Here is a 17,273-nt window from a genome sequence, read left to right on the forward strand (position 1 = left end):
TGTATCAAATGCAAAGAAGCTCTGAAGGATGGCAGAGTAGTTTTGGTGGATAACAGAGACCTCTGCCCTGGAGTTTGCACAGGCCCATGCTCTACCTTCTCACCAGTATAGAATATATGAAGAAGGGGAGAACCTATATTAGGCCCCGGCTCTCATCCACTCTTCTACAACACTGGCAGAAGGCTCTTTAGTACAACCCAACCGTCACTCCTGCCTACATACACTTTTGAGAAGAGGATCTGCCCTCCCCCGCCAACTGAAAGGTAGGTCCCTGCGCCCTCTACTTGTCTCTGTCAGTAATGTTGTACTCTTCTCTGTGCGAGGTTAGCTTGAATTACTGATGCTTATGCTGTCCCTATTTAGGTGGGGATGCTCACACTGTTGCCATCTTACCTGTATCTGTTATGTGCATATAGGGAAGTTTTCACCGCTGCTGCACCTGCTCTCCTTGCTGTGTGTTGGGGCAGCTGGCATTGTCGTTTATGTGCTGGATATGGTACACTACCTCTACTTTGAGGTTTTTACTTCAAATACTTTCACCATAGTGCAAAGGCATACTTAATGTGTTTCAGTCCAAACGCCATACAAGTAGGGCAAAACAAGCAGATATTTTTTTTAAAGCACAATTTTCTCTGGCAAATATACAAAAATTAGTTTGTTAAGACTGAGGGCTGTAGTTTAATAAAATTATACAAGTTTTTAGTGCAAATACGTGGATAAAAAGGAACTATGCATTTACATTGGCATGGTCTTCTGACAGTTGCCTGATCTCCGGGTGATAGTTCTTGATAGTTTCCATGCCCTATGATGTAGAGAGCAAAACCAAAGGAAATGATGGGCGGAGTGTTGAACATTGCAAGCACTCACCCCCAGTCAACTGATCTGGGTTTAATCCATCACCGTTCTTTAGCCCACTCTGCCACCCCAGTTCAGACATGGCCATATGCAAATCAGTCTGACCCTGTGCCTCATGGGAATAGTCCAGCCTGAACTGCCAAGCCATGTCTTCCCTGGACCGGAAACAAGCTTCCTAGGACCGGTTTCTGGCATTTCAGCCGTCTTCAGCCAGGCTTGCTTGAATCCAGTGGCAAAGTGAGCAAGGGACTCACGTCTGAGCATACCCTGCCAACATATGGCGAACACAGCAAAACCAAAGGAAACGATGGACGGAGTGTTGAACATTGCAAGCACTCACCCCCAGTCAACTGATCTGGGTTTAATCCATCACCGTTCTTTAGCCCACTCTGCCACCCCAGTTCAGACATGGCCATATGCAAATCAGTCTGACCCTGTGCCTCATGGGAATAGTCCACCCCGAACTGCCAAGCCATGTCTTCCCTGGACCGGAAACAAGCTTCCTAGGACCGGTTTCTGGCATTTCAGCCGTCTTCAGCCAGGCTTGCTTGAATCCAGTGGCAAAGTGAGCAAGGGACTCACGTCTGAGCAGACCCTGGCAACTTATGGCGAACAAAGCAAAACCAAAGGAAATGATGGACGGAGTGTTGAACATTGCAAGCACTCATCCCCAGTCAACTGATCTGGGTTTAATCCACCACCTTTCTTTAGCCCACTCTGCCACCCCAGTTCAGACATGGCCATATGCAAATCAGTCTGACCCTGTGCCTCATGGGAACAGTCCAGCCCGAACTGCCAAACCATGTCTTCCCTGGACCGGCACCAAGCTTCCTAGGACCGGTTTCTGGCATTTCTGCCGTCATCAGCCAGGCTTGCTTGAATCCAGTGGCAAAGTGAGCAAGCGAATCACGTCTGAGCATACCCTGCCAACTTATGGCGAACAAAGCAAAACCAAAAGAAATGATGGACGGAGTGTTGAACACTGCAAGCACTCACCCCCAGTCAACAGATCTGGGTTTAATCCACCACCGTTCTTTAGCCCACTGTGCCATCCCAGTTCAGACATGGCCATATGCAAATCAGTCTGACCCTGTGCCTCATGGGAACAGTCCAGCCCGAACTGCAAAGCCATGTCTTCCCTGGACCGGAAACAAGCTTCCTAGGACCGGTTTCTGGCATTTCAGCCATTTTCAGCCAGGCTTGCTTGAATCCAGTGGCAAAGTGAGCAAGGAACTCACGTCTGAGCATACCCTGCCAACTTATGGCGAACAAAGCAAAACCAAAGGAAATGATGGACGGAGTGTTGAACATTGCAAGCACTCACCCCCAGTCAACTGATCTGGGTTTAATCCACCACCGTTCTTTAGCCCACTCTGCCACCCCAGTTCAGACATGGCCATATGCAAATCAGTCTGACCCTGTGCCTCATGGGAACAGTCCAGCCCGAACTGCCAAGCCATGTCTTCCCTGGACCGGAAACAAGCTTCCTAGGACCGGTTTCTGGCATTTCAGCCGTCTTCAGCCAGGCTTGCTTGAATCCAGTGGCAAAGTGAGCAAGGGAATCACGTCTGAGCATACCCTGCCAACTTATGGCGCACAAAGCAAAACCAAAGGAAATGATGGACGGAGTGTTGAACATTACAAGCACTCACGCCCAGTCAACTGATCTGGGTTTAATCCACTACCGTTCTTTAGCCCACTCTGCCACCCCAGTTCAGACATGGCCATATCCAAATCAGTCTGACCCTGTGCCTCATGCGAACAGTTCATCCCGAACTGCCAAGCCATGTCTTCCCTGGACCGTAAACAAGCTTCCTAGGACCGGTTTCTGGGATTTCCGGTCCAGGGAAGGCATGGCTTGGCAGTTCGGGCTGGACTGTTCCCATGAGGCACAGGGTCAGACTGATTTGCATATGGCCATGTCTGAACTGGGGTGGCAGAGTGGGCTAAAGAACGGTGATGGATCAAACCCAGATCTGTTGACTGGGTGTGAGTGTTTGATTAGTTCTGATGCTCCGTCCATCACCACCCCCTTTTGTACCGCTATGATGTAGAGAGCCACCTTCTTTAGCAAGGGTTCTGATTCACTCGTTAAGCATGACAGTGCCTCGCAGCACCGTCTTATCTTGCACTTAAAAAATAATGTTCAGAGGATCTGCCTTCGGAGTCCCAAGGTGTGTGTACAAACTCTTGGCTGCTCAGCTTGCATGTACAATTATAGGTGCTGACCAGGGCCTGACTGGGAACCCAAAGCAGCCCTGGCAATTTTGCTGGACCAATCCCCTCGGTGGAGGTGGGGGGCAAGTGTGAAGCATTGCTGCTTTTGTTGCTGGGGGGCGATATTGCATCACTGCTGCAAAACCAGGCCCCAGTAACAAAACCGGCCCCCGCCAGTGCAAAATCGGCTCCCACCCTTCCAGCTTCCAGAGGAAAAGCCCGATGTCTGCTACAGCCAGTCCGGCCCTGGTGCTGACTGTACTGTTTGGTCAGTTTATTGGTGTATGCCAGAACTAGTAAAATTATGAGTCTGAATTTCGATTTAAAGTTCGTTTTGCCTAAAGGAATAAAAGGCTTAGAAAAGGTTTGTAAGAAATATAAGATTTAATGGCCAGGAAGGGTTGAAGTCGGTGGTCCCACAGCCAGCCCCTCTGACTCTAATATAATCATCATACAGGTTATTGATGATCTTAGCACTGCAAGCAGTCATTATATTGAGATTATCACAAAAGTCCTGGCATCCTATGTTTTAGGTCTCGCCTAAGCAGTGCATGAGCTCTCTAAATGAGACATTCTGTCTCTACTCTGGGCTTTCAGCATGCCCATTGCTTTTCATTTGTTTCATCGTGTGCCTGTCGAAATTCCTTGCTTTTCAGTGGTGAATCATTGTGATTTGTCCCTTCTTTTGGCGTGTTGTTTTCTCCCATGGACACTGGCCCTGTTACATATCTCGTTTCACTTCTGGCCATTTATGTTACTTTCGGTGCACTATTTGTTTTGTTGGTTTCTGGACATAACACAAGCCCTCGTGATTTTAGTCGCTCTGTTCCTGTTTATCGTTTGTGTCTGTAACATGAGCAAGCCGACCAGAGGAGCCAACCTCCGATAAAACCTCCGATAAAAGCTGCTTAATGACTAATGCCGGTGGGATAAGTTTACAGAAACGGAGGCAGCCTGGCTAGTGCCGGCCTGAGTGTCGCAGGAGCAGCACGACACTCCCACAGACGGCTTATCTTTTTAAGTTGCCTAGCTGTTCAATGTCTTGCAGAGATGGCTAGACAAACCTTATTCCGATAAATTACAGCCTGTGTGTAACAATTTATCATCGGGACATACGCTGAGTCTGTGGCATAGACTATTGTCATCGGGGTCACAGAGTTTCTCTCCTGGACCTTTACTTATGAGCCTGGTGCATTATGCAACTTTAGGCCTCATTCACCTCAGTTGGGCCCAAGTTCTAGACTACAATGGATTTGTATAATGTTGGCGCTGCCAACATGCTGTTTTAGAGCACTTTAAAGGCAAAAAAGCCATGATGATGGGGTTGAGTTCAGAGCACTCGTATATTTCAAATTTATATGAAGAGAAAAATGCATGTATTTGCTTTCTGTGATATCGAATATCTGTGTACAATCATTGGAAAATATTTGTAATGTATAACAATAAATGATAACAAGAGTATTTTCACTTCTGGCCGTATAGGTTACTTTGGCTGCACTATTTTTTTGTTGGTTTCTGGCCGTAACACAAGCACTTGTGTTTTTAGCCACTCCTTTCCTGTTTATCCGTTTGTGCCCATAACACGAGCGCTTGTGTTTTCATTTGCTACGGAGTTAACCCATTCCCATTTTTCTTTATCGGAGTTTTATCTAGCATGGACTCCTCTCAAAGGTATTGGAGCTCTTTACATGAGCACCAGTTACATTACACAAAGCCTCAGAGTGACTGCTGTGCAAAATCAAAGGGAGGCTCTTTGGGCCATGAGAGCAGGGAGCCCACCAGAGGAGACTCTGATAAAAGCAGCTTAGTGACTAATGCATGCGGGTCAGTTTTCAGAAGCGGAGGCAGCCCGGCTTGTACCAGTCTGAGTGCCACAGGAATCGTACCCGGGATGGCTTGTCATCCCGCAGATGGCTTGTCTTTTTAAACACTGCTGCTTTGCTGTTCAATGTCTTGCAGAGCAGTCTAGACAAACCTTATTCCGATAAATTACAGCCATGTGTAACAATATATCATCGGGACATATGCTGTAGTCTGCGGCATAGACAATTGTCATTGGGGGCATGAAGTTCCTCTCCTGGACCTTTATTTACGAGCCTGGTGCATGATTTAAACTGTAGCCCTCATTCACCTCAGTACGCCCCAAGTTCAAGTTTAAATTTGTGGTAACATGGGCCACCAAGGGAAATTTGGTCAACCCTTTATGTTCAAGGATGTTCATGGGGGCTGCTTTGTAGTGGGTCCGGCTCTATTGATCGCACGCGGCATTCTCTACTCCTCTGCCTTACGTACACACACTGCCCTAAATGCTTGCTGAACTTTCTGCTCATAGTCTGGCCTTTCTACTCTCAGAATGCACTCTCTCCCCACTCTGATCACTCACTGCCCCCACTGCTCTCTGTCCCTTTAGCTCCTGCCACTTTGCATCCTGTCATGTCTGCTCCCAAACTGCCCTCTGTACCTGCCCCCTTTGCAGGAACACTTGGCTCCTGTCCCTTCTGCTCACACGCTGCCCTATTTCCCTGTCTGCTCACACACCACCCTCTCAACTAACACACAGTCCTCTCCGCTTCTTGCCCCCTTAGCTTCCACCCTCCCTATCTGTTCCTGCTCCTTCATTGTCTCTTTTTCATACCAGATGGCTGTTCATTGGAATCATTTCCCTTTAGCCCTACTGAAAAGATGACAGGAACGTACGGAAGTCTTCCAGTAGTTTAATCAGGATACCAAGAATAGGACCACGGTTATACAGCAACACAGCATCCCAGCAGTGGCACAGCTACCCAACTGCCAAAGCTCCCCAAGTTCCAGAACCTCCCCCGCAGCTCATCCCTGGACACCTGGAATGTACACATGCATTCCAGACCCCAGAGGAGAAAGCAAGATAGGACAAGAAAAGGGAGGACAAAAGAGACATAGTAGCCCACAACACATCCCCTACCCTTAAAAATAAAGGATGAAAAACTTATATGAGAAATAAAATGCAAGGAACAGAACATGTGGAATCAACATTATTCCTTAGCAACAAAAGGAATGAGAAATGGCAACAACAAAATATACATTTCAAGACATATAATAAACTTAACGCCACACAGCCACATTCAAATGATAAAGAATACATTTCAAGACATAAGATAATCCTTATGCCAACTCGGCCTACATCTTAACCTCCTACAAGTGCCGGAACCAGAAGCACCTGTAGCAGCATTACCATAGATCTCCTTAGAACCCGATTCACATGCCTGGTCAGATTCAGGAGCATCAACACCAGGCTCCCACTTAACCAACCTTGACATGCTCCATACATCACCAGAGTCCAACACAACCACATTCCTCCTGACCTCCCTGATGACAAAAGGACCCATAAACCTAGGACGCCCCTTCTTCAGCAGACCAGGATTCCTGATCAAAACTTCGTCCCCAACACACCAACGTCTAAGGGATGTGGAATTCCTTTGATCAAATCTGCGCTTATATTCACTTTGATAGACCCTTCTTTTCACATCTACCTGCTCATCCTTTCTCAAATCATTCACATCCAGCTTCAACCAAGCAGGACTCAGCTTGTCATGAGCCTTTCTCCCTCTCAAAATAGAAAAAGGAGAAACAGAAGTCAGCCAATTCGGGGTGGTACGATGAGCCCACCATGTTTCCCTGAGCATCTTCTTAAGAGAAGTTCTAGTCTGTAAAGCCCTCTGGGCACAAGATTTAACCAATTTGTTCATACTCTCCGCAAGACCATTAGCTTGCGGAGAATACAAAGCCGTCTTGAAATGAATGATAGACAACTCCTTTAAGAATCTGGACATCTCATGCGAGACAAATTGCACCCCATTATCAGTGATAAGATATTTTGGAATACCTTCTCTGGAAAACTCCTCAGAAAGAAATTCAATAACAGTTCGGGTATTTACAACAGAGACACATTTAGTGACTACCCATTTAGAGGTGTAGTCCACCAAAAGCAACACATAACGCTCATCAGGAGGAAAAAGCTCAAAAGGTCCAGAAATATCCAAACCCAACTTGGACCATGGCTCAGAAGGAACATCTACAGGTGAAAGAGGCGCAACCCGAGTCTTTTTACTCTTGTCACTGTTCGCACAATCCCAACAATCTTTGACAGCATCCTCCACCTGTCGATCCATCGTTGGCCACCAGTACCACTCACGCACCCTGGCTTTGGTCAGATTCCTCCCCAAATGCCCCTCATGCGCCAAATTGACAATCTTCCCCCTGAGTCCTTGTGGAGGTATTACACGATTACCTCTTAACACTTTTTCATCAAAAACACTCAGTTCATCCTTCATTTTAAGAAAAGGTCTCAAGGACTCTGGTACCTCCTTGTCCAAAGGCCAACCTTTGACCGAATACTCCTTGAGCAACTCCAAATCTCTGTCCTCATGAAAATTAGAAGACCACTCCTCAGAATCAACCGCAGATTCATGCACCCATGCCACCAAAGAGTTTTCCACCTCCACACCTGGCTGCTCCAACGGCAACCTTGAAAGACAATCAGCCATTGCATTCTTCGAACCTTGCACATACTCCACTACAAAATTAAACTCCATTAACCCTTCCATCCAACGCCTGATCCTAGGTGAGATATTATCAGATTCCCTGCAGGTGAAAACTTGACACAGAGGACGGTGATCAGTTCTGATGACAATAGGTATGCCCCAAAGATAAAACTTAAAGTGATGTATAGCCCAGAAAACCGCCAATGCCTCCCGCTCAAACACAGAGTAGCGTTCCTCTGCACCCTTGAGTGAACGAGACGCAAAGGCAATTACTCTGGATTCACCATTCACAACTTGTGACAAAACCGCCCCCAACCCCAGCATGCTAGCATCAGTGCACAGCACAGTTTTCTTGCAAGCATCAAAATTCCCCAAAGTCGGCATGCAACCAATCTTATTTTTAATAGAATCAAAGGCAGCAGAACATTCGCTGGACCATGAAAACTGCACCCCTTTTTTGAGCAGCAACCTAAGAGGAGATGCAATTGCTGCAAAATTTGGAACAAACTTGGAGCAAAATTCCGCAAGACCCAGAAAAGATCGCACTTGATCTTTGTTGATAGGCACAGGAGCCTTCACAATACTCTCAGCCAGATCCAATTTAGGACTAATTCCACCAGCAGAGATGGTATGTCCCAAATAACTTACAGATGACACTCCAAATTTACACTTCTCCTTTTTGATCACTAGACCAGCCTCCTGCAGCCTCAGTAAGACCATCCATAAATGTTCATCGTGTTCCTGTTGGTCTCTCCCATACACCAGGATATCATCTTGGAAGATGAGAACCTTCGACAACCCCTCAAGCACCTTATTCATGACCCTCTGGAAACATGCCGCAGCAGAAGCGAGGCCAAAAGGCATACGAACAAACCTAAAGGCACCCAGAGGTGTCACAAAAGATGTCAAGTGTCTCGAATCTGGATGGAGTAAAACTTGATGATACGCAGATGACAGATCCATAACACTAAAACACTTAGCATCCTTGATAAGAGCAAGGGTCTCAGAGATGTTGGGCAAAGGTTGTCTGTCAACCCAAATGTGCTTATTAAGTCCGCGCAAGTCCACACACATGCGGATCCCCTTGCCACCATCCTTGGGAGCCAAAACGATCGGGGCCAACCATTCAGAACACTCAATTTCCTCGATGACTCCCAAACCCAACAACTTATCAAGTTCATGCTTTAAGGGCTCCATCATTAAATGTGGAACCTTCCTTACTCTGGAAACAAAAGGTTGAGCATTTTCTTTTAATATAATCTTGTGTTCAAAGTTCCTAAGTAACCCCAACTCATCACTGAAAACTCTTGGAAAACATGAACTGACATCCTTGTTAGACAACACCTCTCGAGACAAAAGTAAAACTTTCTCTGGAGAGTTGGGATTCAAAGTAATCCCCATGTCCCTCTGGTGCCTCCAGCCCAGGAGATTGTCACCCCTCTTCGCCACATACACCTTCCCCACAGTTTCCCTATCTTTATATTGAATTTTCCTGACTACATATCCCAACACATCTATTCTGACACCACCATACCCCACAGGATTGATGTCAGGAGGGAACAATTCAAACTTGTCTAAACCAAAGACAGCATCCCAATTTGCATCACCCACCATAGTATAGGGTGAACCAGAATCAGCCAAGACAGGAAATAGTTGACCACCAATCGATACTTCACAAACAGGCATGTCTAAATCATCACCATCCACAAGTCCATTCTCCTTGATACTACAAACAAACTTTGTCTCTTCATTGACAAAACGTACCACTTGGTTGCCCTTGTACTGACAAACCCTTGCATAATGCCCCTTCTTACCACATTTATTACAAGTCACAGATCTTGCAAAGCAGTTTGAACTATTGGGAAGATGCCTGTCACTACCACACCTAAAACACTTAAAACCAGGCCTGGTATTCTTGAAACCGCTCTGTTCAGAATTAAAATTTTTAGAATTAGAACTAGCTTGTTCTGACTCTTGAAATTTCCTTTCCTTGTCACATACACTTCCTTTGAACCCAAGTTTATTTTCTTTAGGGTCATCTTTCTTCAAATCATTTTTTTTTATCTCATGAATTGCTTTTTCATCAACCGAAGCATCATTAGCTTTTTCAGGCCTCATCTCCCGCACCCACATATTGGTGTTTTCCATCCCTTCAACAATGGCTAGGGTTTCTTTAAGATCAGGATTCTTTGCTAAAAGTTTCTGTTGGACTTTTACATCATTCGTACATCTCACAACCTGGTCTCTGATCAAGGAATCAGTCAATTGTTCAAACTCACAAGTGCGAGCCATCGTTTTCAAGGCCGCCACATAACTATTAATTTTCTCTTGCTTACCCTGAACTCTGCTAAAAAACTTATGGCGTTCTAAAACCACATTAATTTTAGAGCCAAAATGTCTTTCAAGCATCATGATGGACATATCATAAATGTTCTCCGGTTCACCTTCCCCACGACCAAGAACAATTTCATCCAACCCATCATATACATGTCTGCCCTCAACCCCCAAATTATGTAACAACGTAGCTTGCTTGCGTACCGCTGAAAATTTCTCTCCCCCAATGGCCAACAAATAGGAATCAAACAAAGGTTTCCATCTCTTCCATGGCAAGATGGGATCACCAGATTCCGAAAGAAATTGTGGAGGTTGTGACATTCCAGTAGCCATGATGCAAAAGAGAGAAAAAACAAAATAAAATGATATACACACCCAAGTTAAAATTTACATGAAAAGACCAACCATGCTGCTATTCGTGAATGATTTTGATGAGTATCTCATTAGAACCATCAGTAAAACATTACTTTAGCCAGCAAAACCAAAAGTTCAATAGAAAATATCCAAAGAAACAAGGGCGCAGTGAACTTGAAGTGTACACCGGAATACTAGTGGCAATAATTGCAGAGATATTCTCATCCCTCAATGTGCATGCATATACCTAAACAATGAATTACATTTACTGGCTAAAAATGATTGTTCTCAAACTATCTATATTCTAGTAGGCAACAACGAGGAGGTGTGCGCATCACCGCGCATGTATAGCGATCAGCAAGGATTTTCAAAGAGAGCTCCCTTCCACTCCGTAAATGCTGCTCAGCGTACTGTCACCTTACAAGCTCTCTCCTGTAGGTTGCTGCTCGGGTACAACTCGTCGCCAGTGAAAAGATGACAGGAACGTACGGAAGTCTTCCAGTAGTTTAATCAGGATACCAAGAATAGGACCACGGTTATACAGCAACACAGCATCCCAGCAGTGGCACAGCTACCCAACTGCCAAAGCTCCCCAAGTTCCAGAACCTCCCCCGCAGCTCATCCCTGGACACCTGGAATGTACACATGCATTCCAGACCCCAGAGGAGAAAGCAAGATAGGACAAGAAAAGGGAGGACAAAAGAGACATAGTAGCCCACAACACATACGTCTTACCGGCGACCATATGGGGTTTAGGAAAAAACTGAAAACATGGCTATTCAGGATGTAACTGCTTGTTCCTCGACAAGTGTCTTCTCAATAGGGGTTAGTTATGTTAGCGCCGTGATATCCCTCTGGATGAGTGTTGCGCTTTAAAAGTGAATTCAATTAAATTAGATTGTCTCTTGTGAACCATAGGGCCAACTAGCAGCTTTTGTGGGGCCCGGGTCACTAAAAGTATGCGGAACCCCTCTGTGGTGCCAGAGCACCTCGGAGACGCATTTTGTGGCCGCTTTGGCTTATTGCAACTTGTGGTGGCTGGTGTTACGAGCCTCATCTTTAAGTACAAAGACAGGTTAGGCCTTCTTTTGTGGTACATTCAGTAGTGTCAGAATAGGTCCTGATAAGAGTGGATATTGGCACCAACAGCCCCAGCAGCTCCCACTGTGTAACCGCTCTGGCACCATGGCTTTTCTGCCTTCTCTGCCTTTGGCATACACACCGACCCCTTTGCATACACCCTGCCCCTTCTGCTCTCTTGTTGTTCTGTTTGCTCCTTCCACTACTGCACAGCCTCCCCACTGCTCTACACATGCCTCTCTGCCTCCCTTGTACACTCACTGCTTCGCTTCAGCTCATGCACTGCTGCTACAAACCTGGAGCCCCTCCTCTACTGCCTATGGCCTAAGGCCTACACCCAGGCACTCACATAAAAAAAACATTAGCAGTATTTTACAAACACCTCAGAAGGTATTTGTGAAAATGTCATCATTTTTAAAGTTCCCATGAGGTCAGACAGCACAGATTCTGCACTGACAGCAAGAGAAATGAAGACCTACCTTCATGTTTTTCTCATAATACAAACACAGTGTCCTCGTGAACTCAAGTTTCAGCCCGGGATGTGCCTTTTCAACCTACTGTTTTCAGGGACTTTGGCTTCATTTGTAAAGCATTTGGCTGCCCTGGGCCCACAGTTCTGCTCACAGCAGAAACCCAGGGCTAGAGTCATCAGAGGACAGACAGACCGCTTTGTTCCAAGGCTGTGCAGACTTTATTCCACCTCAGGCCTCTTTCATCCACCACCAGACACTCCCAGGGCCTTTACTTCACGCTTCCGAGTTCTCGTTCTCCCTTTGTTGCTGGTGTTTTGTCTTTCTCCCCCACCTCCCTCCGCCCCTTTGTGTTTTTCTCTTTCTTCCTCTGGGTAAAAGTCTGTGACGAAAAATAAGCGCTGGTTGCCAAAATCGGGTGCCGGTGAGCCCCACCCAGTGATCAGAGGAGCAAGGTTTGGAAACTTTATTAATTTCATCAAAACAGTCTCCACAATATTTTTTTTTATTATTTCAACAGTCTTCGCTGATCGTTTGAGTTGCGCATGTTTGAAGGGAGAAGTAGAGACTCCTCTTGTTGTGAAGTGGAGAAGGGAGATGTAGCATAAAAAGAAACAAACCTCCTACCCCGGGTTCCTGCTTCTGAAAGAATGTCAATGAGTGCACTTCTATAATCAGCACGTCTAACTGCTACTTGAAGCCAGAAAGGACACGCTTTAATCAGCAGAATTCGCAATTTGCCATTTTAACAGAAAACTATAAAAAAGTATTGCCCCAGGTACAATCAGCATATTACTAAATACTTAACTCGTGTAAGCACTGTGAACATGTAAGCACGATCTTTATGCAACAGAATATTTACATTGCGTACAACCTAGCCTACACGGTGAGTACTACATTTATTTTTAATTAAGGGCTTACGTATTGTCAGTGCTTTCTGCCACAAGACTGGACCACTCAGCGCTATAAATGCAGTCCCATACATAGTCCCCCAGTGCACGAACCAAGATTCAAGACAGTGACCATCTGGTTGCACCCACAGGCATCTGCATGGTCGCATGAACCAACCCAGCTTTCCAACTGGAAAAAATGCATTCTCCACAGATACATTTAAGCTGCATTTATTTATTTTTCAATTAGGATCAGTGGATAGTATTTTATTTTACATGCAGTTACCTGCACGTGAACGGCCTACAAAATAGTGAGATAATATTTTGCTCTGTTGAGCCATGTCTCTGACCCCGCCCCAATACTCGCTAATTCCGCCCAATTTACTGCTGATCACAGTTCCCATTACTGCTCATTTCTGTTACAATTCATCACCGTCAGGTGAATGTGCGCTCCGATCGGAAGAATGAAACCAGAGCAAGACTACATCTCCCAGCCTGCACTGGGTTATAAACGAGAGGCCAGGAATCACATTGCTCCCCCACGACATCAAGCTACACACATCTCCCCTACCCCAGCTCTAAAGTCACCCAGTTCCGTTCGTGCTTCGCATCCAGTACGGGTATTTTCGTTGAATGATAGGATGTGTCGTCTTGTCTAACCCATTATAAAAATCGAACTTCGTGTCCCAAAATGAGATCAAAGAAAATTCCAGAACCTCTTGTCTTATTCACGCATGGAACTGAAAGCTCTCCCTTCCTTGAGCCCCACGTTTAAAGTGCTTTTTACCAAACGTCAGGACTCAATGTCATTTCACAACAAGAATGTGTGTTCAGGGCTAGCTTTAGCCCTGATGGTGCCCAGTGTCACATTTTTTGGGCCGCCCCCTCCCATATGATCTCCTTCACGAATTCCTTCATTATCACCATGCAAAAGTGCCCCTCACCTCTCCATAGCCCCTCTCTCTCTCTCTCTCTCTCTCATATAAAGTTCTCTGTTTTAAAGCACTGGTAGAGGCTGGCTTTACTAAGCCACTTCACTAACCACATAAAATACAGAACCGTTCTTTGTAGCAGGCATATTAACCCTCTGCCTTACTTTATGGCGAGTCAAAAATGCCACTAGACAAAACTCCGATCTCTCTTCAGCAGGAACATTCACCACAAGCGTTATCATTACATTGTTATTGCTGCCTGAAAGCTGGGGCACAAGAAACGCTGCGCAGGTGCTTTGAAATGCTACATTACTGCTAAACACAGCGCCCTCCCTGGTGTCAGTGCCCCCCTCTCCAGGTCAGCGCCCAGTGCCGTCGCACCGCCCTAAAGTCGTGTGTGTGTCCACCTTCTTATCATTTTGCTCGGATGCGCTGAAGTACCTGCGAGGAAATCTGCTTCGTTATAATAAATCCCAGGTAACTAGGCAGGTGCCTATCGGTGCGTCCCTCCTATAGCGGTACGAAAACCTATCAAAGCACTACAGTCAGTCTAATCTTATCCAGGCCACTAAAGGAATGAAAAATACAGAATTACAAACAAAGAACCGTGAAATCTATATCGCGGTCTAACTTGACGTCTCAGAATCCGGTTACCGAATAAAATAAGTTATTGTAGCCCCCACTCTGCACATTTGTAAAGGTACCTTTGGGAATGGGAAGGTGCGTCCTCCGGTGTGCAAGGTTAGGGATCCCTGCAGCCACATTGGTGCAGTCTCATCCTGATGTGTGTCGTCTCGCCGAGGTGTCAGTGGTGTATCTGTCCCCTGTACGGGCCTTATTGTCAGGTGAGGTCTCCGTGGAAACGCTCCTTCGGGCCTTTGTGTAAATGTGTCGGTCGCGGTGTCCCTTCACCCTAAGACAAGTGGGCGTTGTCGAGCCCTTGGCAGGTGCGGTCAGTCAGAGACACTTGATAGGTAGAGGGGGAGGGTCGAGTGTCCCGGCTCACACCCTGACTTGTCGTTTAGCGCGGTAATGCGACCGCTGCACGTTCCACGCGACACCTCCAAGAGGTGCGCAGGACCCATCGGGGGTCTGCAGCCAGCCACGGGAATAGAGGGGCGACGCTCTGCCTCAAAATGTAGATCATCTGAGAACCGGGCACAGGTGTAATGACCGAATGGGATTATAAAATCTGCTCATCTTTTGATAACGAGAGAGCGGCCCTTTTTATTTAAATATCTTTATTCCATTCACAGTGCGCATACGTAACAGAACCACATCTAGTGCACAGTAATAACACTCCGTATCGGAGTAAGAAAGTCAGGTACAGACAGTCCACTCGCAGTTGTCCTGAGCATCTTCTAATACAGCATGCATAGGTTGTGCACCCTTCTGCATAAGTCCGTCTCGGGAGGGCCATCGCACTCCACCAGGATGTCACTAAGTATTTGTCAAAAGCAGTTGAGCATAGCAGCTTTTCTCCAACGAGAGAACCCCATTATAAAATACATCTCAAGATGAACAAAACAATACCACAACTAATTTAACGGCAACTCCGCCCCCCTGCCTCCCCCTCCTCACCACCCCAAACTGCAGGTGTAGTCGCAGCGCAGTCTACATTCAATGTCGCCTGTGCAGAGCGGCACTTCCGATGGCCGCCAGCTAGCCCAACAGAAATATTAGTATGCTATTGTACACATGCAAAACGTAAACGTAGAAAGGTCCACGGAGATTTTGCCTCTATCTGCAGTGGTATCTGCTTAGGCCCCGGTAGAGGTGTTGGGGAAGGGGAGGGGGAGGGAAGTAGCAGAGCTGCATTCGTAGCCTGCCGGCTGAGCGTCTCTGAGAGCCCCGCGTGGTCTCCAAAGGCTGATGGAGAGGATTCGAATGCTGGTGAAGGGTTTCCAGACGTTTTCATGTAGGAATAACTAGACCAAGTCATGTTTTTCCTTTGTCCTCTGGGATTTGAAGTTCTGATCACCCCGGCCCAAATCAGGGTTACAAATTAATTCACACAGTGCCAATATCAGCAACACTCCCCATCCCACATACAGCAATGTTATTAGGAAATAAACCACACAACACCTTGTTTGTGGAGAAAATTGCTGCAGGTTTATTTGCATACCAAATATGCCAACATGGTGGGTAATCTTATGGGCGATCCAAGGGCATGCAACCCCTCGGCCGCCTGCCTGCCTGCCTGATGAGCCAAATTACACCATGGCTGTCGCCAATCGGTGCTTACCAATTTTGGGGGAGGGGCTAACCCCTCCCGCCAGTTGACTGCCAGTCCACCCCCTTACTCATGCCCTCGAAGGGGAGGAGCGTTCCAGGCAACCCCCGTTTGCTCAGGCTTACAACCGCCCGTAGGATTAACGGGGCGCCGTCGCTCCTCCTGGGCCAGCGCGAGGACTCGCTGGGGAATTTGGCCTTAGCACCCCTTGTGCTCCTGAAGAGGGTACCACTGAGTACCTTTCCGCCTCTGGATCGCCCTGTAACTCCACCTGCAACACAAAATAACAAGTAAGAACACCTCTCCCACCCCACCCTTGCACTTACGCCGGGTATGCGGTAGGGAGGGAAACAGCATCAAGTGCAGCGGCAAAGAGGCCGCCAGGTGGGCGGGTAGAGGCACTTATGCCTCATCCCCCGCCCATCCCCTACCGGAAGTGATGCTGCACGCAGACCCCTAGGAGGTCCCACAACGCTGGAGAGTGACCCTTGACCTGTTGGTAGGTCGCTCCCCCTCCTCACAGCACCGCCTGTGTTGGTCCCTGCCCAGCTGCCGTTCGGAGGAAGTAGGCTGTAGGTCTGTATCCTCCTCCTGTATTGCCATTTCGCTTCTGCTGTCTGTGTTTAATCTGCTGTTTGTATCTGTGTCCGTTGACTTGAATTGCCATTTCTCTTCTGTTGCCTGTGCCCGTTCTTCTTTCTGTGCCCCTCGCTGTCCCTACTATTGTGAGCCCATTTTTTCCTTCTGTGCCCCTCGCTGTCCCTATTGTTGTGAGCCCGTTTTCCTTCTGTGCCCTTCGCTGTCCCTACTGCTGTGAGACCGTTTTTCCTTCTGTGCCCCTCGCTGTCCTTACTGTTGTGAGCCTGTTTTCCTTCTGTGCCCCTCGCTGTCCCTACTGTTGTGAGCCCATTTTCCTTCTGTGCCCCTCGCTGCCCCTACTGTTCTGTGCCCGTGTGTTAGGCTGCCCCATCTGTTCTTGCCCGTTTTTCTTATGTGCCCCTCGCTGCCCCCTGTGCGCTCTGTATTTTGCCCCTTGCTGTGCCCTTAACCCCTCACCCGTTTTGCCTTCTGTCCCCACTGCGTCCCCAGAGACCCCGCCCCCTCTCTGCCCATACGCTGCCCCTGCTTCCCGCCTCCCAGCTGCTCCTCCCTCCCACCTCCCCATATATGGTGGCTGCTGTGCGGCCGCGCAGCGGGCGCACCAAAGGCACGCCAAAGGTGCACCTAAGTCAAGCTCATCTGCACCCATCCGCGCCTGGACAGCGCCCAGCGCCAGAATCCCTGGTCCGCGCGCACCCGCCACGACGACCGCCGCCGTTACGATGCCAGCACACTCCACGCTCTCCACCCTGGACGGACCCACACCTGCTTCAAGGCCGCCCCAAAGC

General features: G+C 47.4%; 1 protein-coding gene across 4 annotated transcripts in view; it reads right to left on the reverse strand.

The window, feature by feature from the left end:
• LOC146857503 (3-galactosyl-N-acetylglucosaminide 4-alpha-L-fucosyltransferase FUT3-like) overlaps positions 1-14,519 on the reverse strand; it is a 224,050-nt gene extending 209,531 nt beyond the window's left edge. For all 4 annotated transcript variants that reach the window (XM_085648036.1, XM_085648035.1, XM_085648034.1 and 1 more), the window contains exon 1: positions 14,357-14,519. The gene's annotated coding sequence lies outside the window, so the exon portion shown is untranslated. The remainder of the gene's footprint in view (positions 1-14,356) is intronic.
• Between the last annotated feature and the right edge of the window lie 2,754 nt (positions 14,520-17,273).

Source organism: Triturus cristatus, chromosome 3_2, assembly GCF_964204655.1.
Source record: "Triturus cristatus chromosome 3_2, aTriCri1.1, whole genome shotgun sequence".
NCBI classification, from domain to species: Eukaryota; Metazoa; Chordata; class Amphibia; order Caudata; family Salamandridae; genus Triturus; species Triturus cristatus.